The following is a 24123-nucleotide window of genomic DNA, read 5'->3' on the forward strand; positions in this document are numbered from 1 at the left end:
GACAAGGTCTGGTGGTAAAAGTGGCAGAGAATAATTCAGCAGACAGAATGTGAGTCCAGGAGAATGACAAAACCTCCACCACAGTCATTCCATTCTGTAGGAGATGAGAAAGGCGATGATAAGGAACTCGGGGCCATCGTCCTTTCACCTACATCACAAAGCAATGACAAATCCATAACGCAGAGCTCACCTAGGGCACACAGGAAGTGCTGCTTACACGCAAGCGCAGGTGGTGTTCTGGCTAATAGGACACCTGTGTGTATGTGTGTGTGAGCACGTACAGAGTTAAAGCATCCCTACTCATGGGAAGTATCATTTGGGAAGATGGCATAGCAGATGAGCTACCATTTCTAGATTCCTAGAAGGTTAGACTCCCAATTAGGCTTTATTTAGGGCAGCCAATGATAAAAATTTGTTGTTGTTTGCTAAATGTTGCCTGTTTGGAGGAGACCAGAAGGGAACATGCACGGAGAGCATCATGTTGGCAAAAGGAAGATGACACACAACGAGAGAATTGGAGAGTGTACCTGCTGGGAGGGTAGCTATGACTCCACTGAAAATCATCAGCATAGAGTTACTGTGCTCACAGAAACAGCATCTTCAGAGGCCTTAAATAACGGAGACAAAGAAAAACAATTTTTGCTTCAGAGCAGGGGAATGGGTGCTATTTCAGTTTTCAAGGGGCAAATTATTTCATTAGCTAATCGGTGGGTAGGCACGAGAGCTTTAGTTTTACAGGTGGGATGCCTCTTCCTCCTCTCGTGTCTCCCTCCTCCTGACCTACCAGGCTGCCCGGAGCTCTGCTCTCCAACTCCTGAGCTCCAGGCTCTGCTTCAAGTTCTTTTCTCTTCCCAGAGGCTGTGGAAGTGAAAGCAGACACTTGTGGCATATGGACTAGAGAATTCCAGAGGCCTTGATGCACAAACATTATGGGCATGGCACTGTATACTTATAGCTTGTCGGTCAGCACACGGTCACAGAGTGCCGACTAATGCCAGGCACTGGACTAGACCAGGTTAGTACCCCAGTGAACAAGATGGGGTCCCTGCCCTCAGGGAGCTCAGTGATGAGTGGGCAGGAGACCAGAGAACAATTAGAACACTGGAATAGTGCCACTGCTCCCATAGACATCTGTGCATGGTACAGTGGGGGCCATTCCACTCCAGGACAAGGGGAGGCTTAGGAATAACGTTTAGGGGTTGAGTCTTGAAAGTCAAGAGGGTTCACCACAGGGAATGATGAGTGGAAGACGATTTCCATTGCTGGAGATTCTGTTTACCTGAGGCTATCCTGGACCCTGCAGAGGAAGGTTTTGCAGCCTTTGTTCGTGGATCCTACCATGTGCCATCAGCTGTGTCTGGTGAGACTCTTCTGGCCTCTCCTCAGTGTCAACCCTTTGTCCTGTTGTATCCGAGGTGAGGAATAGGGCGTGGAAGAGACCAGAGTGCGACAGACCCCAGAAGCATGGTGGTCTTTTCAGACCTGGGCCAAGTCTTCTGTGTTCATCGTCACCCCCCAGGTGGCAGCGCCTCAGGGAACAGCCCCATTGGACCCTGGAGTGAAGTTTTCTAAAGGAAAATACCCGTGCGATCAACTCCTGTGGATGAAAGTTGAACCGTGGGATGTGAGAAATGGTGGTTAATATTGTTAATATCAGCACTCACAGGCCGTTCACTCTCATGGGCACACTCGACCCTCCCGACCCTGCTGTAGGCCAGCGTATCAAGAGACACTGGTGCCGGCAGCTGGAGGGCTGTCCCCAGGGAGAGGCAGAGCCAGGACCTCGGCATCTCTTGTGATCCTCTAGTGGCCCTCGTAAAACAGGACTGTGCCTGCAGCCGAAATGCAGAAGCATGGCAGTGGCTTCCCTTTCCCGAGCAAGCCTGGCCTCAGCTTGTGTTGAAGGAGTGCTTTGCTCTGTTTCAGTCTGACATAGATGCTTTGGGGGCCAAATCATCGGAGATGGAGCTGTAGAAACAACATTCCCCCCACCTCCTCACCCCCCATCCATTTGGCCCTTAAATAGGTTTGTGTATGTGCGTCAGAGCTGGTTAAAATGTTTCGTCTGTTTAGCATTGCCAGGGCAACCCGTGGGGCATCTTTTTGGCTTTCAAGTGGTGTGTTCAGCAGGGTTACGTGTGTGTTTGGAAGGAGAAACATTGCTTGGAGCACAGCCAGCGGACGCTGGGGCTGCCACTGCCTTGCGCCTTGAACCCACTGTACTCCAAGACGCTGGCTCACTTTGGAGCCTAGGAAAGGAGCAGCAGGGAGTGGTTTTCTTTTTTCATCCTTACTATTTTAAGTGGTTTGGCTTTGCGTTGTCGATTAGAAGAGGTGCAAAGTTAGGAAGGCTGCCTGTCCTTTCAGGCGCTTTCAGTGGAAAGCCCTGGCCTGTTTTCTGCTCTGGCCTGGGGTCATCTGGGACCTCTCAGTGCTTCCCACCTGCCTGCCCACCTCCTCCTGGGCCCTCAGGGAGTCCTGCCTACTTCCCTCAGCCCTTCTAGACCGAGGGCCTGCCTGGGCTTGGGAACCAGACGGGCCAACTTCGAGTTCCTTTTCTGCTCTTCTGTGGCTTGAGCTAATTATTTAACCTCTTGAAGCCTCTGTTTCCTGTTCTATAAAGTGGGGTTGATAATAATACGAACCTAATCAAGTTTTTGTGAGGACTAATGAGGCAGTCAAAGTGATAACGACGGATGACAGTAATGATGATGAAAATAAGCCATAAAGCCAAACAGTGTTTGCTGTGTGCCAGGTGCCATCCTAAGTGCTTCACAAATAACCTCTTAGTTCATCCTCCCAACAGCCCTTTGCGGTAGGTGACCTCATCACCCCCCTTCTCCATAGCACATGGTCAGCACTCAGTCAGCAGTGGTTTCTCCAATTATGATAATTTGTTTTAGTAGCCATTCAGGTACTGGGGGACATGGAACCCTTGGGAAATCTGAGAAGAGCTCCTGGCCCTCTCCTCCCCGGATCACACATCCCCCGGAATTTTGCATACGGCCTGAGCAGCTCACGGCTCCCAAAGTCCTCTGGGGCTCCACAGACCCGCACATTCGAAGTGCCTGCTGCTTAGGGCACTGGTCTGCTCGTCACCCTATCCTTTCAGAGGCCCCTGTGGAAAAAGCCAGCAGCTAGGTTCCCAAAACAAGAGGAATTGGCTCTTAAACACAGAAGGACAGGACACTGGCTTTCAAACTTCTGTTCCATGAGCAGAACCCCCACGCTTTTTTCCGAAATAAAATTGTATGTGGCACCCCACATGTGAAAGTGACAAAAACTGCATTAGTGCTTTACATAGGATTAGGCAGCCCAGGGAGGGCCATCGTAGCATCTCCCTTTCACCTGCCTCTTCCCTCCCCCTCCCCACTGTCACATTTGCCCCTGAAGCCCCCTTTCAGAAGGCCAGCCCCTGAAAATACACAGCGCGATGAAGCCTAGGGACCCCCTACCCGGGCGTCAGCTTCCAGCTCTGGATAGATCCAGCCCATTCTCTGGTCCTCCTAAGTCTCCTGTAGGAAGAGAGACCATCAACTAGGTCGTCTTCACCTCTAACCTCTGGAGGTTACAAGGCCTCAGGGCTAAGAGCACGGACCCTGAAGGTCGGCTGCTTGTGACCCAGGGCATGTTCCTTAGGATCTCAGGGGACCAGTCTCTGTAACGGGGTCAGTAACAACACCTGCCTCCCAGGGTGCTTTTCAGGTGTGCATGAGACCATCTGTATGACATGCCCGCGTGCTGCTGTGCACAGAGGAAGCACACAGTTGATGTTAGCTCTTAATAGGATGAGGTTTTTCAAGATACCCCAGTATTTTTAAAGAAATAGATGTTTCAAGACCGGCCAGCCTCCCTTTGGGTGAGGGGATTACCGCCATGGCCCTGGCTAATCCACGTGGCCTCCCGGCACTGTACTTCCTCCCCCGGGAGATGTGGGAAGTGACAGCCCTATGAATAGGTGCGATTATTGTTTGTATTTTGCACGTGGAGACTGAGCTTTAAAAGGTTTTTTGGCCTCAGACTACTTGCCTAGGAGGCAGAGCTGGAGCTTGAACCCAAGTCTGTCTATTTGGAGAGCCTGTGGTGGTCCCTTCTGTGACAGAGAAAGGGCATAATAGTCTCCACCTCACCAGTGCCTTATTTCTCACTCGTGAGCACAGTAGAGCCAGCTGGGTTTAGCTGAGAGTTAGTGAGAAGGGAGGAGAGTGAGTATTTCTGGAGATTGCCTGAGTTGACCTGTCGATGGGAACTCAAGAGCTGAGAAAGGGGCAAGTGGCCCCCAGTGAAAGGCAGCCTCTTGAGAAGCCCAGGAAGAGCCCTGGCGCCAGGTACCTCCGACTGCGTTCTGCACAGAGCTTCCTGGGCCAGGAGAAGGCTGTCTGTAGCAAGATCAGGTTTCCAGCCCCAGTGACCTTGAGCCCTCCCAACAGCTGCCAGAAAGCCGGCTGCATGCCTGGGGAGTGTCTGAGATCCTTGCGCAGCTGAGTTGCCTCTTCCCTGGGCCCTTGGACCTATTTTTACATAACCCTAAGGGCACACACGTTACAAAACCAAGAAAGAATGAACGTCCATGGGCCCCTTAGAATTTAAAACAAAGTGGGGAGTCCAGGGCCAACATGGGCAGGAAGCATCCACTGCTTCCCATTCAGGGGGCACATCCAGCATCACTGCATGTGTTGTGGCTGACATTCTCTTTCAAAGATGGCGGCCATCTCCATGTCTGTCTCTTACCTCTTTGGTCACCTCTCTGTTCAAAACCATCATTGGCTCCCCATTTACCTCTCCATACTCTTGAGCACACAATAGAAGGGCCTTCACAATCTAGTTACCACCATCTCCTGCCACTTGGCCACTCAAACTCTATACCCCCAGCCATACTGGAACTTGGGGTGCCCCAAGCAGGCCCTGTACTTTCGTGCCTTGTACTTTGATGCAAGCTGTCCAGTCTGCGAGGAAGACCTGATGATTGTCCCACCTGGGCAAATGTAACCTTGAATATTCAGGTTAACTGTTAACTCAAGTAACTGAGATAATTAGGTGCCTTTTGTCCCTTGTGTTCCCAGTTGTGAAAGCATGTCTCATAACCTGCTCTTTGTGGTTGTCTGTTCAGTTGTCTTCTTGAAGGAGATGCTGTATCTTTCACCTGAGGATCTAAGCACCTATCACTTAGATGACTAGCATATAGTAGGTGGTTAATAAATGTTGGGTGGATGGGTGGACAGATGGAAAAACCAAAGAGGGAGCTGGCCTGGATGTGTCCATGGGGCTAGAGGATTATAACATACTGTTATTCTCATATCATTATCTACTGTTGAGCAGTGATTTGAGCACTGGGTGTTCACTTGGAAGTTCTTTATGGGATTTAAGAAATGGATATTTAGCACTATTCTAGAAGTGTCTTTCCTCCTCTTAATTCTTTTCTCCCTTGGTTTATCCAGAGGATCCAAATAGAACATGGCAGCTAATTTTTCGTTTACTGAGTTCTTTTATGTTGCTTGAGGTAAGCATGTTTAGACATCTTTACAATTACCAGAGATGATTAACATTGATAATAAAAATGAAGATAATTACTGTTCTAAGCGATTTACATGTTTTAAGTCACTTTATTCTCATAACAACCCTATGGAGTAAGAAATATATTTTGTTCATTCCATTAAACGGTATGGAGAACTTGGACCCTGATGCCATTTGCTGTGCTCTGCCAGGGGCCAAATGTGAGGCACGTTGAAGAACATCTCGTTCTTTCCCCCTCATGCTGTAGAGCCTAGGGTCATTGCCTTTGTCCCTGATTCTGTCCGGGTTTTTATATAATATTAATAGCAAATACATATACAGTACATTGGGGCAATGTTTTAGACATCTTACCTGCATTATAACTGGTTTTATTTTCATAAAACCCTATGAGAGCAGGTACCTTTATTATTTCCACTTCACAGGTGAGGAAACTGAGGCAGAGACAGGTTTAGTATTTCCTCAGGTCGCACAGCTAGTAAGTGACAAGCTGGGTTTTTTTTTTGTTTGTTTTTTTTAAACTAGCTCCTAGTTTAAATTTTATTATTTATTTATTTAATTTTTGGCTGTGTTGGGTCTTCGTTTCTGTGTGAGGGCTTTCTCTAGTTGAGGCAAGCAGGGGCCACTCTTCATTGCGATGCGCGCGCCTCTCACTACTGCAGCCTCTCTTGTTGCGGAGCACAGGCTACGGACGCGCAGGCTCAGTAGTTGTGGCTCACGGGCCTAGCTGCTCCGTGGCATGTGGGATCTTCCCAGACCAGGGCTCGAACCCGTGTCCCCTGCATTGGCAGGCAGATTCTCAGCCACTGCGCCACCAGGGAAGCCCCAAGCTGGGGTTTGAATCCTGGAAGCCTGGCTCGAGAGTCCATTCCCTTAACTGTTATGCTATCCTACATATGAGGAAATAGATGGAAGAAGAGAAAATGACTGACGTGGAGGTGCAAAAATTATATTTGTAATACTGTCTCCTCATGTAGGTAAGGGCAGAGCTTTGGGATGAGGCATTCCATCATGGCGAGGAGATTTGGGATTAAAAAGAATAAGCATGGACTCTGGAATCAGGCAGACCTGGGTCTCACATACTGGGCCGGTGTGCTGGGCAAGTTACTGAAAATCCGAGTCTTTTTCCTTCTCTGTGAAAGGGAGATAATTATGGAAATTGCCCCCAGGGTTGCCAGGGATGAATGAGAGACGGCATTAAAAGCACCTGGCTCATGAAGAGAGCACATTAGACTGTCATTCCCTTCTCTGTTGACAAGTCCCCTATTTCCTAACTATTAACTTGTGCATTAAAAAGGCTTTTCATATTCAAAAAGTAGGTACCAGTGTGGTAGGCTGAACAATGGACCCCCAAAGACTTCGACATTCTAATCCTCGGAACCTGTGAATATGTTCTCTTAAATGACAAAGGGGACTTTGCAGAGGTGATTAAATTAGGGATTTTGAGACAGGAAGATTATCCTGGATTATCTGGGCAGGCCCAATGTGATCACAAGGATCCTTCTAAGAGGGAGGCAGGAAGGTGAGAGAGAGAAGATGGACCGTGGAACATGGAAGCAGGTCAGAGGAGAGAGAGGAAGAGAGGGAGGGAACATGGGGAGCGTGGGGGAAGGGGAGAGGGAGAGAATGAATGAGGTTGGAAGATGCTACTTGTCTGGCTTTGAAGATGGAAGAATGGGCCATGAGCCAAGGAATGCAGGTGGCCTCCAGAGCTAATAAAAAAGACAAGGGGACAGATTCTCCCCTAGAGCTTCCAGAGTAGATGCAGCCCTGCGGACTCCTTGATGTAGCCCACTGAAACTCGATTTTGGACTTCTTTTTTTTTGTTTAACTTTTATTGGAGCATAGTTGATCCAATCAGTTATACATATACATACATCCACTCTTTTTTAGACTCTTTTCCCATAGAGGCCATTACAGAGTATTGAGTAGAGTTCCTTGTGCTACACAATAGGTCCTTATTAGATATCTATTTTATATACAGTGGTGTGTGATTTTGGACTTCTGACCTCCCAGAATTTTTTTTTTTTTCGATCCCCAACTGGGGATCGAACCTGTGCCCCCTGCAGTGGAAGCATGGAGTCTTAACTACTGGACAGCCAGGAAAGTCCTTATTTTTTTTTTTCCCTCCCAGAATTTTAAGATAATAAATTTATGTTGTGTTAAGCTACTAAGTTTGTGGTCATTTGTTACAGCAGCAGTAGGAAACTAATACACTCTGGGATTCAAGCAAAGTAACTCCGACTGTATTAGCAAGCTGTTCGGGTTTATAGCCGAGGCTCATTTTGCCACTGTGTGCCTGTTAAGTTTCTGAGTTGACTGGAAGTTGCCTCCCTTGATAGAACACTTTGGAATGGAGTTCTGCCCATCTGTACATTTACTGCAGGTCATTGCAAAGAAGTGTGCGGAGACAGAGGCCCACATTTAGTTTCCAGCACTGTGACCATATCATGGGCTGCCTCAGGTACTGAGCTCAGATGCCGGGAGTGGCAAGTGCCGTTTCGTCTATTATTTAGAAGCGGATACGCGGTATTCCCGATGTGAATGTAAACTCAGGAGTAAGTACTGTGCTCCCTAACTAATGTGTGTCTGTCTTGTAATTAATACGACATTTAAACACACTTTATGAGAGACTTATATTTCATATGCTAGGTAATCCCGTCAAAGCTTTGTAGTACACATAGAGTGTTTTCTTTATCTTTTAGTTCAGCGAAAAGCTCCATATTTCCAGCACCTGGCCTAGTGCTAGGTACGTTGGAAACGCTCAGCTAATCTTTCTCAGATGAATGAGCCAAACAATAAATGGTCCGGCCGTCTGGGAGCTTCCCAGAGAGTGGGGCGATGGTACCCCTCAAGGTTTCATATGTGAAATACTAGGCACTTTAAAATGCTATCAAGAAACTTAAGTAATCCTAAACCAAGAAATTCCCAAATCCAATCTTTTATAAAAGTGTATGGAAGTGATAACAGGTTATTTTCATTAGAAAGGGAAGGAGCGTTTGGAGGTTTGGCAAAACCTACTGTAGCCACTGGGCTCCAGCTTTAGTGAGTAGGAGAACCACCTGGAGGGCTTGTTCAAGCAGTACTGGGCCCCACCCGCAGAGTTTCTGATGCAGTAGGTCTGGGAAGGAGCTGGAGAATTTGCATTTGTAACAAGCTCATGGGTGAAGCTCCTGGTTTGGTGACCTTACTTTGCCAACCTTATCTTAGAGCCGAATAAAAAAAAACTTCTTTTGGGATATGGCTGTGCAAATATGCATTTAAACATCTGTCAGTTTGCAAAGTTCTTTAAATTTTTAAAAATTAATCTCTCTAAAGGTTTATTTAATTTTAACTAATTTTTTAGGAACGCTATATATTTTTGATTGAGATACAATTGACGTATACCATCACATTCATATCAGGTGTACAAACAATGATTCGACATTTGTATATGTTGTGATCTCCACAATAAGGTTTAACTAAATATTTTGAATGAACCAATCAGTTTACTTTTTGGAAGGACGAGGACGCCTTAGACATCCTCTTGTCTGAGAACTGTGGTAAGTTCTAAGTTGATAGGATCTGAATTGTGTCTGCAGCTGTGGTCTTGGAGTTTGCAAGTGTCTTCTCTACCTCTTCCAGTTCACTTAAGCTCTGTGACCCTCAGTTTCCTCCATTGAAAACCCAGGTGATAATCCTTTAGCACATTGTCCTTAACTGCCTGCATCCCACCAGACGTTCACTTCTTTGAGGGCGGGGTCTCATCTCTCCATCTGCCCATACCACCTGACATCTGGTGGACGCTCAGCGAGTATTGACTGAAGAAATCCCCATTACACCTACTTTGAAACTGAGGCATTTTGAGTGGCAACATGTGGTGCCCCGTAAGGTTAAAGCAAGTATGTGGATGGGTGGGGAGAGAATAGCTTCAGATCTTGAGCTGAAAGAGAAATTGGATGGTGATTTATAACCATGTAGATTGTGGTTTATATAAAAGCCATCTGGCTTCATGCTTGGATCCATCTCCCTGCATATGCCTTCATGGGGTTCTTATGTTTCAGCCTAGCATCAAAGGGGTGTTTTGGTATGCATCTTTTTTATTTTTTATTTTTTTCCCATGAACTAGAACTTAGCCAGGAATTCCTGTTGGCACTTTGATAAGGCATAGTTAGCCTGTGGTGTCTGCGTGTTGGGAACTGGTCAGTAGGTGAAAGCCAGTGTGCTTACTTAAGCAAAGAGAAGAGAACAGTGGCCAACAAGCTGAGTTCAGGTCCCAAAAGACCTTTTAAAACAAAAACTAAACAGTTGCCAACCATTCGATGAAAATCAATACACTTCACAAGCAATGAACTTCCAGCTTTTTTTAGGGAAAAAAAAAATTGACAGTACTGGATCGGCACTCCACAGGCAACAATTGGCTAAAACTGGATAGCAGCTGTCCTCTTTAGGTAGGTGTAGACTGCGTTAGTCATACTCCTCACCATTCCCTATTGTCTTATACCCAGCCTCTTTTACTTCGTTTTTGCCTGCCTACCCCCTGCACACATTTGAGGTTTTTGACCCCCAAACCATTGTATTCTTATAAGTATCATGAACTTCCTCAGGAATTCTAAAGACTGGCATATGATAGTTTGAAAAAATCCCTGTTATGGGAGCATTTTGACATCAAAATAATGCCTGTAGTGTTTATATTGGTTTAAATAATTCCTGCCCTAGAAGATTTCAGACACTGTAAAAGAACATAAATATCTTCCACAAAACATGTCCAGAAGGATGTGGGAGAAGTCACTCCTTCCTCTGCGAAGTGCCCTTTGTCTTTCTGATGTAATGATTGGGTTTAGTTTAGATGGATTGATGACTTGCCTTGTCTTACTACTGGAGGGCCAGGGAAATGACAAAACAGGGAGGTCATTTTTCTCCTCCTCAGCAGTAGTGAAGCTGTCGCTGCTCGGTTGTTAATGCCCCGTGTCTGTGTAGAGACTTCAGAGCTTACAAAACACTTTCCAGTAAGTGTTTGAATTGCAACTGTGCCATTTAAAACCGTGATTTTAGGAAGGCTCTATGCCTCGATTTCCCCATCGGGAGAGTGATGATAATACCTACCTTATCGGGGCTTCCCTGGTAGCACAGTAGTTAAGAATCCGCCTGCCAATGCAGGGGACACCGGTTCAAGCCCTGGTCTGGGTGGATCCCACATGCTGGGAGCAGCTAAGCCTGTGTGCCACAACTACGGAGCCTGTGCTCTAGAGCACGCGTGCCACAACTACTGAAGCCTGTGTGCCTAGAGCCTGTACTCGGCCACAAGAGAAGCCTGCACACCACAACGAAGAGTAGCCCCCACGTGCCGCAACTAGAGAAAGCCTGCGCGCAGCAACGAAGACCCAACGCAGCCAAAAATAAATGTAAAAAAAAAATAAAAAAGCTAACTTATCTAACTGAAAGGTGAAAAATAACTGAAATAATAATATACAGAAAAGAATCTAGCCCAGTGTTTCGTGTTTTCTAAGAGTGTAAATATTAGTTTCTTGGGAGGGATAAGAAAATGATAATTATCCCCATTTTACTGAAAGGAGAACCGAGGCTTGGGGAAATTAAGTACCTTGCTCAAAGAGAGCCAAGAAGCTCTGAGAAACCTATGGTTCCCCAGACTTCACCTCTGGTCCTGGGAAATCCTTGATTTCCATCTCCCCTTTTAAAATTTCCTCTTTGTGATGGTGGCATCACAATGCCGATCACGACCCTGTGGCATGAGTTGGCTTTTCCTACGGAGTAGATTCCCACATTGGTGCGAATGTGGTAACAGTCATGTAGAGTTGCATAGGGTGTCAGAACCTGACGAAAATCTCATCTTTCTCACACTTCCCCCTGAAGGAACAGGAAGGCAAGAGGAGAAGGGTAGGTGACCTGGGCTACCCTTCACTATTGTGAAGGACGACTAGTGCTTGCCTTTTATGGGAAGTTTTGAGATGAATCAGCTTGGAATGAAAGTCTTGCCCTGCCCCACTTTGCTTCTGTCAGGGGATGGTGCAGAAGAAATTCTTAGAACTGAAGCAAAGGGCCTTTGAGGGCTTAGCTTGTGAATGGGGTGTTTCTTCTGACTTTATATATATAAATCAAAGTGTATCATCATCGGTCTTTTGAAACTCCTTTGAGAGACACTTGCAGAGATTTGATTCTGAGTTTCAGAATTTACAGATGCTTTGTTTATCAGTGGCTATAGAGTGCTCTATTTTTATAATCACCTGGCAGTATGATTTTAGCTTTTGGAGGGAAGCATCTTCCTAATATATTGATTACAGGTAGAACCATATGAAATGGCCAGTGTGTAACCATTTTTACCTACAAAAATGGCAGTTTTATCTGGTTCAGCTGAATACTTGACAAGGATGGGCTGAGTAACAGGTTCGCATTATATACAAGAATTGTCACTATTTCTTCACAGGTGCATTAACCGTCTTGTAGCCTTGGGAATCTCAAGGATATCCTGTAATAAAGACCTTCCTTGTCTTGTTTGTTCTCCTCTTTCAGTGACTTTGACCACACCTCTGACATTCTGGCTGTGGCAGTAAGTAGAGTTGAGAGTCACTTTAATTCTTGATGATATTCTTCCTTACTTTTAATCTCATATAATTTTTGGTTGGCAAGTAGCTCTTTGCCTTGATCACAGATTTTGGAATTTGAAACTATTGGCCAAATCTAGTTTCTTGGTGTATTTCGTGTACTGCTTGGAAAATCTCCCAAGTTCTATATTAGTGTCCACTAGGAGGCTATAATTCAGGCTCAACTCTTTAGCTATACCTACAAACAGCTTTTGAAATTAAAAAATGGATTGAAGTGCAATGTATCTGAACGGTCCTAGTATTATGCGTGGCATATGGTAATTGTTAGCAGCATCTGGAATTAGAGTGTAAACAATGGTGATTTTTTTTTTTTTTTTTTTTTTTGCCCACACTGAATGGCTTGTGGGATCTTAGTTCCCCAACCAGGGATTGAACCCAGGCCCTTGCAGTGAAAGCATGGAGTCCTAACCACTGGATTACCAGGGAATTCCGAAATATGCCATTTCTTTTTTTATATTTTTAATAGCGATTTTTGAATTAAATCTCCTGCAGAAATGAACACTACAGGTGTTACATACAAGGAGAGGATGATAGAACAGTTGGCTTCCTTCCGGCCACCATCACAGTGAGAGAGCAAAGTCTTATAGGATCCTGAATTGAGTATTAAAGCATTTAAACCTACCTGCTTGGCTTTGCTCCCCTGCTTATCGATGCTGCCAGGAGGCATCTTGCACTTAGGTACATCATGCTACCCTTGGAATTGCGGGGTAGGAATCCACGGATCAGTCACTCATGAGCAACCCGGAAGGACCATAAGCTGCAGACATTGGCAAGTTGGCTGAGCCACAAAACTGAGTTTTACAGGCTGATGTGAGGGAACTGGTCACCAAGCTGGTGAGCCAAGTGTATAACTCTTGGCCTTCATCTACAGATTAAGTATCCCATTGCCCTGTTCTTTTATATGTGTTGGTTTTGTGGGTGAAATGATAGACTCTAGTGGTATCTCCAAAACTGAGGATTTACTGCACTCTTGGGGTGTATCAGGGATCTGCTGTTTCGCTTTATTTTGCATTTATGCTCTGCTGCCTCTTGAAGACTTTGTGGTGGCTTATGGGTTAAAGCACGGAAATATGGCAAAAATACAAAAAGCACCCAGACCTTCTAAAAAGATCCCAGTGAGTCAGTGTCAGGCTTTCCAGTAAGTTAGCTGATAGGTCTACGTTAGCCTGTATCACCTTTGTTTAGTGGGATGATATTTGCTTAACGTCTGCCCTTGCTCAGGAGGCTGTCTTTTCCACAAGGGAAGGACCACACTGTCTCATCACCACTGTTTCCCCTTCCCTTAGAGCAGGGCCTGGGAGAGAGTAAATACTCAATCATCACTTTTCCAGGAATGAATGAGGCTGCCAAGTCCCAGTTCGTCCCTGGGTGAAATTCTCTGACAAGCACTGCTCTTCCCCATTCGTTCAAGAGGCAGCTTGTGTTTGGGGTCTAGAAGTTGGAATCTGAGTTTGTATCCTTCTCTGTAGGTGAAGCCAGAAGTTTTCTGCAAAAAAAAATGTTTGATTCTTCTTAACAAAACTACTTGTCTAAGGCGTAGGGTTTCCTGTGTAACTTAGCAGAGGAGACTTTGACCTGAGAGCTTTTTAGATAGAAAATACTGATTCCAACAGGGACAAAGTGAATTCGAGCTTCAAGGAGCCCATTCATAGAGAGGCTGTACTAGTGTCATAATTTAGTGGATCTCAGAATGTCTCACAATTCCAAATGATCTTTCGCTTTTAGAAGATGCCATGGGTGTCTACTACTCTGCCATTATGGGATTGTGTGAAGAGCTTTTTTTTTTTTTCTTTTTAACATCTTTATTGGAGTTTAATTGCTTTACAATGTTGTGTTAGTTTCTGCTGTATAACAAAGTGAATCAGCTATATGCATATGTTTATCCCCATACCCCCTCCCTCTTGCATCTCCCTCCCACCCTCCATATCCTACCCCTCTAGGTGGTCACAAAGCAGGAGCTGATCTCCCTGTGCTATGCAGCTGCTTCCCACTAGCTATTTATTTTATATTTGGTAGTATATATATGTCAATGTTACTCTCTCACTTCGTCCCAGTTTACCCTTCCCCCTCCCCGTGTCCTCAAGTCCATTCTCTACGTCTGTGTCTTTATTCCTTTCCTGCCCCTAGGTTCATCAGAACCATTTTTTTTTAGATCCCATATATATGTGTTAGCATACAGTATTTGTTTTTCTCTTTCTGACTTACTTCACTCTGTATGACAGACTCTAGGTCCATCCACCTCACTACAAATAACTCAATTTCGTTTCTTTTTATGGCTGAGTAATATTCCATTGTATATATGTGCCACATCTTCTTTATCCATTCATATGTCAGTGGACACTTAGGTTGCTTCCATGTCCTGGCTATTGTAAATAGTGCTGCAGTGAACATTGTGGTACATGTCTCTTTTTGAATTATGGTTTTCTCAGGGTATATGCCCAGGAGTGGGATTGCTGGGTCATATAGTAGTTCTATTTTTAGTTTTTTAAGGAACCTCCATACTGTTCTCCATAGTGGCTGTATCAATTTACATTCCCACCAACAGTGCTAGAGGGTTCCCTTTTCTCCACACCCTCTCCAGCATTTATTCTTTGTAGATTTTCTGATGATGGCCATTCTGACTGGTGTGAGGTGATACCTCATTGTAGTTCTGATTTGCATTTCCCTAATGATTAGTGATGTTGAGCATCTTTTCATGTGTTTGTTGGCAATCTGTATATCTTCTTTGGAGAAATGTCTATTTCGGTCTTCTGCCCATTTTTGGATTGGGTTGTTTGTTTTTTTGATATTGAGCTGCATGAGCTGCTTATATATTTTGGAGATTAATCCTTTGTCCATTGATTCGTTTGCAAATATTTTCTCCCATTCAGAGGGTTGTCTTTCGTCTTGTTTATGGTTTCCTTTGCTGTGCAAAAGCTTTTAAGTTTCATTAGGTCCCATTTGTTTACTTTTGTTTTTATTTCCATTTCTCTAAGAGATGGGTCACAAAGGATCTTGCTGTGATTTATGTCATAGAGTGTTCTGCCTATGTTTTCCTCTAAGAGTTTTATAGTGTCTGGCCTTACATTTAGGTCTTTAATCCATTTTGAATTTATTTTTGTGTATGTGTTAGGAAGTGTTCTAATTTCATTCTTTTACATGTAGCTGTCCAGTTTTCCCAGCACCACTTATTGAAGAGACTGTCTTTTCTCCATTGTATATCCTTGCCTCCTATGTCATAGATTAGTTGGCCGTAGGTGAGTGAGTTTATCTCTGGGCTTTCTGTCCTGTTCCATTGATCTATATTTCTGTTTTTGTGCCAGTACCATATTGTCTTGATTACTGTAGCTTTGTAGTATAGTCGAAGTCAGGGAGTCTGATTCCTCCAGCTCTGTTTTTTTCCCTCAAGACTGCTTTGGCTATTCGGGATCTTTTGTGTCTCCATACAGATTTTAAGATTTTTTGTTCTAGTTCTGTAAAAATTGCCATTGGTAGTTTGATAAGGATTGCATTGAATCTGTACATTGCTTTGGGTAGTGTAGTCATTTTCACAATACTGATTCTTCCAATCCAAGAACGTGGTGTATCTCTCCATCTGTTTGTATCATCTTTAATTTCTTTCATCAGTGTCTTATACTTTTCTGCATACAGGTCTTTTGTCTCCCTAGGTAGGTTTATTCCTAGGTATTTTATTCTTTTTGTTGCAATGGTAAATGGGAGTGTTTCCTTAATTTCTCTTTCAGAGTTTTCATCATTAGTGTATAGGAATGCAAGAGATTTCTGTGCATTACTTTTGTATCCTGCTACTCTACCAGATTCATTGATTAGCTCTAGTAGTTTTCTGGTAGCATCTTTAGGATTCTCTATGTATAGTATCATGTCATCTGTAAACAGTGACAGTTTTACTTCTTTTCTGACTTGGATTCCTTTTATTTCTTTTTCTTCTCTGATTGCTGTAGCTAAAACTTCCAAAACTATGCTGAATAATAGTGGTGAGAGTGGGCAACCTTGTCTTGTTCCTGGTCTTAGATGAAATGGTTTCAGTTTTTCACCATTGAGAATGATGTTGGCTGTGGGTTTGTCATATATGGTCTTTATTATGTTGAGGTAGGTTCCCTCTTTGCCTACTTTCTGGAGAGTTTTTATCATAAATGGGTGTTGAATTCTGTCAAAAGCTTTTTCTGCATCTATTGAGATTATCATATGGTTTTTCTCCTTCAATTTGTTAATATGGTGTATCACGTTGATTGATTTGCATATATTGAAGAATCCTTGCATTCCTGGAATAAACCCCGCTTGATCATGGTGGATGATCCTTTTAATGTGCTGTTGGATTCTGTTTGCTAGTATTTTGTTGAGGATTTTTGCATCTATGTTCATCAGTGATATTGGTCTGTAGTTTTCTTTTTTTGTGACATTTTTGTCTGGTTTTGGTATCAGGGTGATGGTGGCCTTGTAGAATGAATTTGGGAGCGTTCCTCCCTCTGCTATATTTTCGAAGAGTTTGAGAAGGATAGGTGTTAGCTGCGAAGAGCCTTTTTAAAGGTCTGTGTGATTTACCACTAGACTCTTGACATATGTCATCTCATGTAGTCTTCAGTAATGCTATGAGATAGTTAGCAGCATTCCTGTATTACAAGTGATGAATTTGAGGCTTGAAGCAGTTAATAATTTTCTTAGGGTTTTGTGGGTAGTTTCTAAGGGAACCAGAATCTAGTGTGGAGTTCAATATCTGTATCAATTTATACCGTTCCTTAATAATTGTGGTGGAATACAAGTACCTCCGGGAGAGGTGACATGTTGGGAGGCTAGTAGCAGGCCCTTCTGCCTTGGTGTGAATTGGTTTATCAGCATCTTTTCAAGAGAGGGGTTGCACATCAGGTGATGGAGAGGAAAACCCAGGAGGGGGAATGGAAGGCAGACCAGATAAGCTCGTTTAATTCTCTGTTTTGCCAGAGGCCGACCCCAGACACAGCTTTGAGCACGTCGTGGCCTGAGCACTATTGACCAGGGACATTCATATCAGAATTGACAACACAGTAACAAAAACTGCCAGTTATTGGGCACCTACTAAGTACCATACACATATCCTCTCATACGATAACCACCACCACCGTGAGTGGTAGGTGTTATAACGCCCATTTTACAGATGAGGTCACTAATCAGGTTAAATTGCTGATGATCATAATTCAGTAAATGGCAGAATCAGGATTTGAACCCAGATCTGTCTGACCCCAAAGCCTTTGTTATCCTGTAAATATCACTGTTTAGCCCTGATCACTCCCCTTTTAGCATCTGTGTCAGCTCCTAATGGAGGCCTCCACTTGGAATAATCCCTTTTGGGAGTGCTAGGACGTTTGGGATCATTACTCTGAAATTGTAGGAGGAGAAATGACGTGCAGAATGCCGTGCTGAACGAACACGCACAGAGGCATCCTTTGGGCCTTTCCGATGATGCTGTTCCCCTGAGGAGTTTTCACCCTCAGAAGGACTGCTGTATCCAAAAGCAGGTACTCTGCAGAGTTCACCTGTAGACCTCTATTCTGGGAGCCTCCAGAGTGAGGACTGGCTTTGAGAAGTTAGCCACAGCTCCCCTTCCAGGTCTCTCTCTTTGTTTCAAGGGAAAAATCAAGAAGTCAGGAAATAATAGGGAAATGAAACATTCTAGGCAGTAGGAAGCAAGGTGGAAGAAGATAGTCACTGGAGGAATTTGAGATTCTTGTTTTCCATTTTTTTTCTCCTCTAGAGAGACTTTTTTTGTATCCATATGGACTTACCCATTTGCTGTAACAGCAGAGAGACTCCTATAAAATTTTTTTAAAAAGGAATTCTTGACAACATCTTGGAAAGCCTAAGTTATAAATATCATAAAAGATAAGGAGGATAACATTGCCAAATTAAAGGAAGGAGTTGGGCAAGGCATTAAAGCAGCACGGGAAACAGTCTGACAGAGGGACTCAGGCTCCATCCGGCCCCCGAGTCCCCCGTTCTCAAGCTTTCTGTTTCAGAGCCACCAAGAGAGCTAGAGATGACTTGCTGAAATCTTTGATGCTTGAATGGCCAGAGCTTGGACAGAAGGTACGGAGCCCCTTGTACTACCGGCCAAAGGTGGCTTTCTGTGTCTGTCAAGTAAGCAGCAGCATGTGGGGCTTACAAGGAGAGATGTTCCTGAATGCTTCCCCACCTGGGCGGATTTGAAGCACCAGCATACATTTCCCTTTTTCTGGGGTCCCCTTCTAAAATTAAAACTACAGTGTCTGGGCCCTGCCTGCTCTGTCCTGTGGTGATGTGCATCTCCCGGACCATACTGTGACCCATGACCATGTAAGTGACCATATGATGCTGCTGGACCCCAACACTGACATAGGGAGAGAAAAAAGTGAAGCTGGAAAATCATGCATCAGGTCGTGGTCCCTAGGAATGCAGAGCAAAAAGGCAACACTGGTGAGACGGGCATTTCGGAGGGCAGTTCCCCAAAGGACATTTTGGCTTGGTTTCACGGTTGGATTTCTTGTTTTTATTTTTTTCTTCTATTCTATTTTTATTTTTGGAAAGTGTCAGGGGAAGGAGTGTCAGGAGAGCATGGAGGCTTGTTAGATAGGAAACAGACTTCCTAGTACATGTGACCACAGATGCTGCCCTACCCTTCCCATCCCTCCCTGTCTCGGTGCCCAGCCTGGATGTCACTGGAGCCCCACCTTGAAGGCACTACTTGATCCATCCCTAACACAACATAGCCCATCCTGCAGCTTTCAGACCAGAGGGCTTGGCCTGGCTCCTGTTGCCATGGTTACGGAGTGTCAAGGCTTCCTTAAGAACAGGAAGGACCTCTCCCTTCTCTCCTTTTCCACATCAGCTCCTGAATATGGCCCAGCACTCTGCTTTTGCTGTGTGTCCTCTCTCATTGCTTTTCTCCTCTGCTCACTGGCCTCCAGTCATTCCAGCTCTTTTGGTTCTCAGAATATGCTGGGCTGCATCCTGCATGAAAGCTTTCCAGCCTGAGGTCCCCTGCGATGGGGATGTTCTTCTCCTCCCCACTCTCGGTGCCCAGCTCACTCTTAGGTCTCAGCTCAAATTTCCCTTCAGTCGACAAACGTTTTCGAGCACCTACCATGCTCCCCATGCTCTTCTAGGTGCTTGGAGCTACACCAGTGAACAGAACAGACAAAAAGCCCTGTCTCTGTGGACCAACTTGCTATCTCTTCCTTAAATTCTTACCTGACTCCCCATCCCCCCAGGCTAGATCCTGTCCTTTAGTACATGACGGATGCTATTGGTGTCCTGGTTATCTAGTGCCAGTTCCCCTACATTAGACTGTAGGTTCTAGAGGTCAGGGATTATGTCTCTTTTATTCACCACTGTATACCCAGTACCAACACATTTCCTAACACCCAGAAGGTGCTCCGTAAATATGGATGAAGAAATGGATAAATGAATGAATGAATGATAATTGCTTTTGTTGACAGGTAGCAATATCAGGTGTGAAGATCACACACACTTCTGGGAGGAAGTTGTTTGTGTTGATAAGAGGCTCAAGAAGAAGCTACCCTGTGCTTTTACTGTCCCTAGAACTTGCACGTTCTCGCTCAGCCTTGTCTGGGGTCTAGGTCTCCCACTACTTAAGCTCTAGGCGTTTCATGATTTTTAAAAAATGGCTGTGACCATGCCTGACTTTAATGCAGCCTCTGTTTGTCTCCCTTCCAATTTCATCTTCTCAGGAAGGAGACCTTCAAGGGGTGCGGTGACAAACTCTGAACTCATAAACACTAGCACCCCATTTACTCATTATGCCCAGAGCCCCATCTTCCCCTGGGCTGCGACAGTGCCGGTAGAGATGGTCTTCGTCTGCATTAATCATTTTCATGCGCTTTGCACTCAGCTACACTGGTATTCAGAGAAAAATGCTACCATGACAACTGCCACAACAGATGGTATTTGATCAGTCTCTAAGCTACCGAGGAGATATACAGCAGTGCTTCTGAGGTTTGCATATTTTATGTTATCATGAGACCCAGTCCAGCCTTAATCATGATTGAAACGTGAAGTTTTCCATTTGCCTCCGATCCCCCCTCCCTTCTCTTTCCAGTTGTTTGCCATTTGTTTTGATTTTCCTTGCTCTGTGCCTGGCCTGTTTGGGGATGTATTTCTGGATGTGGGAGACATAGGCTACAACATACATGGTCCATGGAAGTTGCCCTGCGGGTCTAAAGTTTAGAGACTGTTGAGAAGCTATTCCACTTTGGAATGGAGAGCCTGGCTGAGAGTGGGAGAAAGGCTTAATTGCAGCCTGTCTCTCTTGGATGTTCATGGACCACACAGGGTTGAGGCCACATATGGCCCCAAACAAAGGGAAACTCTGGGAAGTACATCTTGGTCTTGGTTTGTCCCCTTACTCCGCCCACTCCTCCATCCAGCTCCTTTCTGCTTCCAGGGTCTCTGGTGTTCTGGTCCCCCTTCTCAGCTTCCTGCCTCTACCCCAGCTAGTAAACTCCAGGAGCTTGATTCCAGAGTCCTTGGACCCATTTCTATGGCAACAACTACAACAGCCTTCTCACCCAGGGCCCCTCCCCACCCATCAGCAACACTGGAATGTCAGACTTCGCACAGATTTTTTTTCAGCTAATTTTGGAAAGTAGTTTATATTGGCCGCTATGTGTTAATGAACAACTTTCGTTGTATTTACATACTTTGCTGGTGAAGAGTCTTTTCCTTCACTCTGCCTCTCAACTTTAACAGGATCCTATCCTCATCTTGCACTGCATGTCTGGATCCCATATGAGCCATGAGCCTCGTTAAAGATGGGCTCTAGGGCCTCGCTGTGCTGTGCTGAGTGCCCCAGGGTCCTGCCACCGTCCTGTCCCCTCCAGGGACGTGGTGGGAGTTTGCAACCTCAGTCGTACTGGAGGATGGATTGTTTACCTGAACAGTATTTATAAGAAAACCTTAAGGTGAATTTGAATCACAAGAGAGCGTGGATCAAAGAAACATTCTCCTCTTCTGATCTCATTCCAAGTGAAGCGGGAGGTTGGAATCCACATCTGACCCTATGCTGCTTCCCAGCCCCGTGCCCTTCCTGGGGTGCAGATGAAAAGAGCGTGGGTCTCGGCCGCCTTGTCGGGAGTGATTTTTAGCCTTAATGGAACATTATTAAACAGTGGATTTGAAACTTGAGGAATGTTTTTTGAACTCCTCTGTGAGCTGAGAATTCATGGTAGAGGGGAAAAAATTCAAGGCTCTTGATGGGCTTATGAATCGTCTTTTAAATGACGACCCAAGCCCTTATTTTCAGGTTTTACATTTTCTGGGAGTGCAATCTGGCCATCTGGATAGCGTCCCCCGTTTCATCTCCTCGTTAGGAGAAAGCATTCCTAGTGCCCTTAGGTCTCCTCCTTCACCTAATGTAGGGAGATCCTAGTGCTTCCCTTGTTTATCTGCTCTGATTCTCCTGGAAATGGACGGGAGTCAGGGGGTGTATGTCGAGGGGCTCTGTGGACCCTAAAGAGAAGGATTATGTAAATGTGGGCTCCTGGACTTGGGGGAAGACTCGACCAACACTGTCAAAAGAATCGAGCACAGTGCCTGGCACAGAACAGACATCCGCACAATGATGTTGACTGAGTGATTGAAAGAATCATGCCCCTCAGGTTGCTCACCCTTGGCACTGCTGACGTTTGGGGTTGGGTAGTTCTTTGTTGGGAGGGAACTGATGTGTGCCCTGTAGGGTGTTCAGCAGCATCCTTGGCCTCTGCTCACTAGATGTCAGTTTCCCTCAGTGTTGTGACAACCCAGAATGTGGCCACATGCCCCCTGGGGGGCAAAATCTTCCTTTCCCAGTCTCCCTTACTCAGCAAAGAACTATTGATCAAAATTATGAAATTGGTTGACAGAATGATAGGACTGTAACAAAAATCAACAAGAGAGGAAATATTCTAGGTAACCTGTTTATAATTATTTCTCCCCTTAACAGAATTTAACATTTAAAAAGAAAGCCCCATGGGTGAATTGAAATGTACCAAGGGTAGCCTTGCAAGAAGAAATTGCCGTGGACTTTATTTTTTTTAATTTATTATTTTTTATTTATTTTTGGCTGCGTTGGGTCTTCATTGCTGCCCGCGGGCTTTCTCTAGTTGCGTCGAGCCAGGGCTACTCTTCGTTGCGGTGCGTGGGCTTCTCATTGCAGTGGATTCTTTTGTTGTGGAGCACAGGTTCTAGGCGTGCAGGCTTCAGTAGTTGTGGCTCACAGGCTCAGTAGTTGTGGTGCGTGGACTCTAGAGCACAGGCTCAGTAGTTGTGGCACACGGGCTCAGTAGTGGTGGCGCATGGGCTCTCTAGAGCGCAGGCTCAGTAGTTGTGGCACACGGGCTCAGTAGTTGTGGAGCATGGGCTCTAGAGCACAGTCTCAGTAGTTGTGGCACACAGGCTTAGTTGCTCTGCAGCACGTGGGATCTTCCCAGACCAGGGATCGAACCCGTGTCCCCTGCATTGGCAGGCGGATTCTTAACCACTGCTCTACCAGGGAAGTCCTACCATGGACTTTAAATGGTGCTACATACATCAAATGCTCCATAGATGTGACAAGGAAACGTACTTCATGCTCCTTGGAGGGAAAATTCTATAGAATTGCAGTGTTAGTAGAGCAGTGCTTTTCTTGCATATGTTGGCAGGTGTCGCTTTTTTTGTATTTAGTGTCACACTGCCACACTGTTGCTGAAAAACTAAACCTACCCATGTCAGCCCACCTACATGACACTTCCCAGGATAAATATCAATACCAAGTGCACTATTTTTGATTTTGCATTAACAGATTCAGGGGTGGTCAGATTTCTCTTCTCATTTGCTATGGGGTCATAATTGCCAAAGCCTCCCTTCAGAGCCACGTGTAAGATATTATATTAGAAGAAGTAGGGTAGGGTCCTGTATAGCTCAGGGTACTGTATTCAGTATCCTGTGATAAACCATAATGGAAAAGAATGTATATATAACTGAATCACTTTGCTGTACAGAGAAATTAGCACAATATTGTAAATCGGTTATACTTCAATAAAATAAATTTTAAAAAAATAGATAAACAATAAAAACACATACACACCAAAAAAAAAAAAAGTAGGATAGGATTATAGGAAGAGACAAGCGGTAGAAGAGGAATTTTGTAAGTTTACTGTGATTTCAATACTAGTGCCTTTGTGTAGAGGCCACAAATCCTTTTGGATGGTTTTGGTCTATTATCACTGTATACAATGTCATGAAATAAGGATTGGTATTTTCTCAAAAGCAGGGTTTTGTAATAGAGTGCAATAACATTTAGAGAGACGATGTTTATTACACTTCTACATGGAAGCCGATTGCTCCAAAACACCTTGCACAGGGTCCTCCCAGCCATTCTCTTCCTTCTTCGTCCTCCCCCTCGCCCCCCTTCCCTCCAAGGTGGTAGCACTTGGTTGTCACTGTCAGTCATCCTGCGCCGGAAAGAAGAAAGGAGAGTTTAAAGCCATCTCATTTTTCCTCCCTCTCCGTAAGAAACAATTTTCTGCGATGGTGGCAGGCATAACGTGTAGCATCGGCATTTATTTCGTTGGTAGGAAATTGCATTCTACCCCTTTTCTTAGAGATGAAAAAATGCCTCCCAGATGAAGACCCTGGAAGGTGAGCTGTTAGCTGGGAAAGAGATTGGGAAGCTGAGCTAAAAACTGTGAGGATGGAGTGACCTCAAGCTCAGGGTTGAGCGGATTCTTTTAGAATGGATGCAGTTTTATTCAGGTGTCCCTGAGCTTAATTTAACATGTTTGGAAGCTGTGAAGACCGGGAGCAGAGAAGGAGAATGCCAGACATCAGGGGAGGGTGGACATGAACTTCAGGAAGACTGCCTTGGAGCCAGACTGTACTCAAATGAGAGCTCGTAAAACGGAGACACTTCACTCTGTGGCTCTGAAGGAACCGTCAGGATATTGCTTGGGGGAGGGGAGGGAGAAGGGTCACATGTACGCTGTGAAAGAGAGTCATTTATGAGTTCACAACAAACCCCATGGGTCAA

The 24123-nt window shown here is 44.9% G+C and overlaps 1 protein-coding gene across 3 annotated transcripts in view; it reads left to right on the forward strand.

The window, feature by feature from the left end:
* The window catches only part of NAV2 (neuron navigator 2), a 399261-nt gene that overhangs the window by 137573 nt on the left and 237565 nt on the right, over positions 1-24123 (forward strand). The gene's annotated exons all lie outside the window — the stretch shown is intronic.

This window comes from Grampus griseus, assembly GCF_964374135.1.
Source record: "Grampus griseus genome assembly, chromosome: 8".
Taxonomy (NCBI): domain Eukaryota; kingdom Metazoa; phylum Chordata; class Mammalia; order Artiodactyla; family Delphinidae; genus Grampus; species Grampus griseus.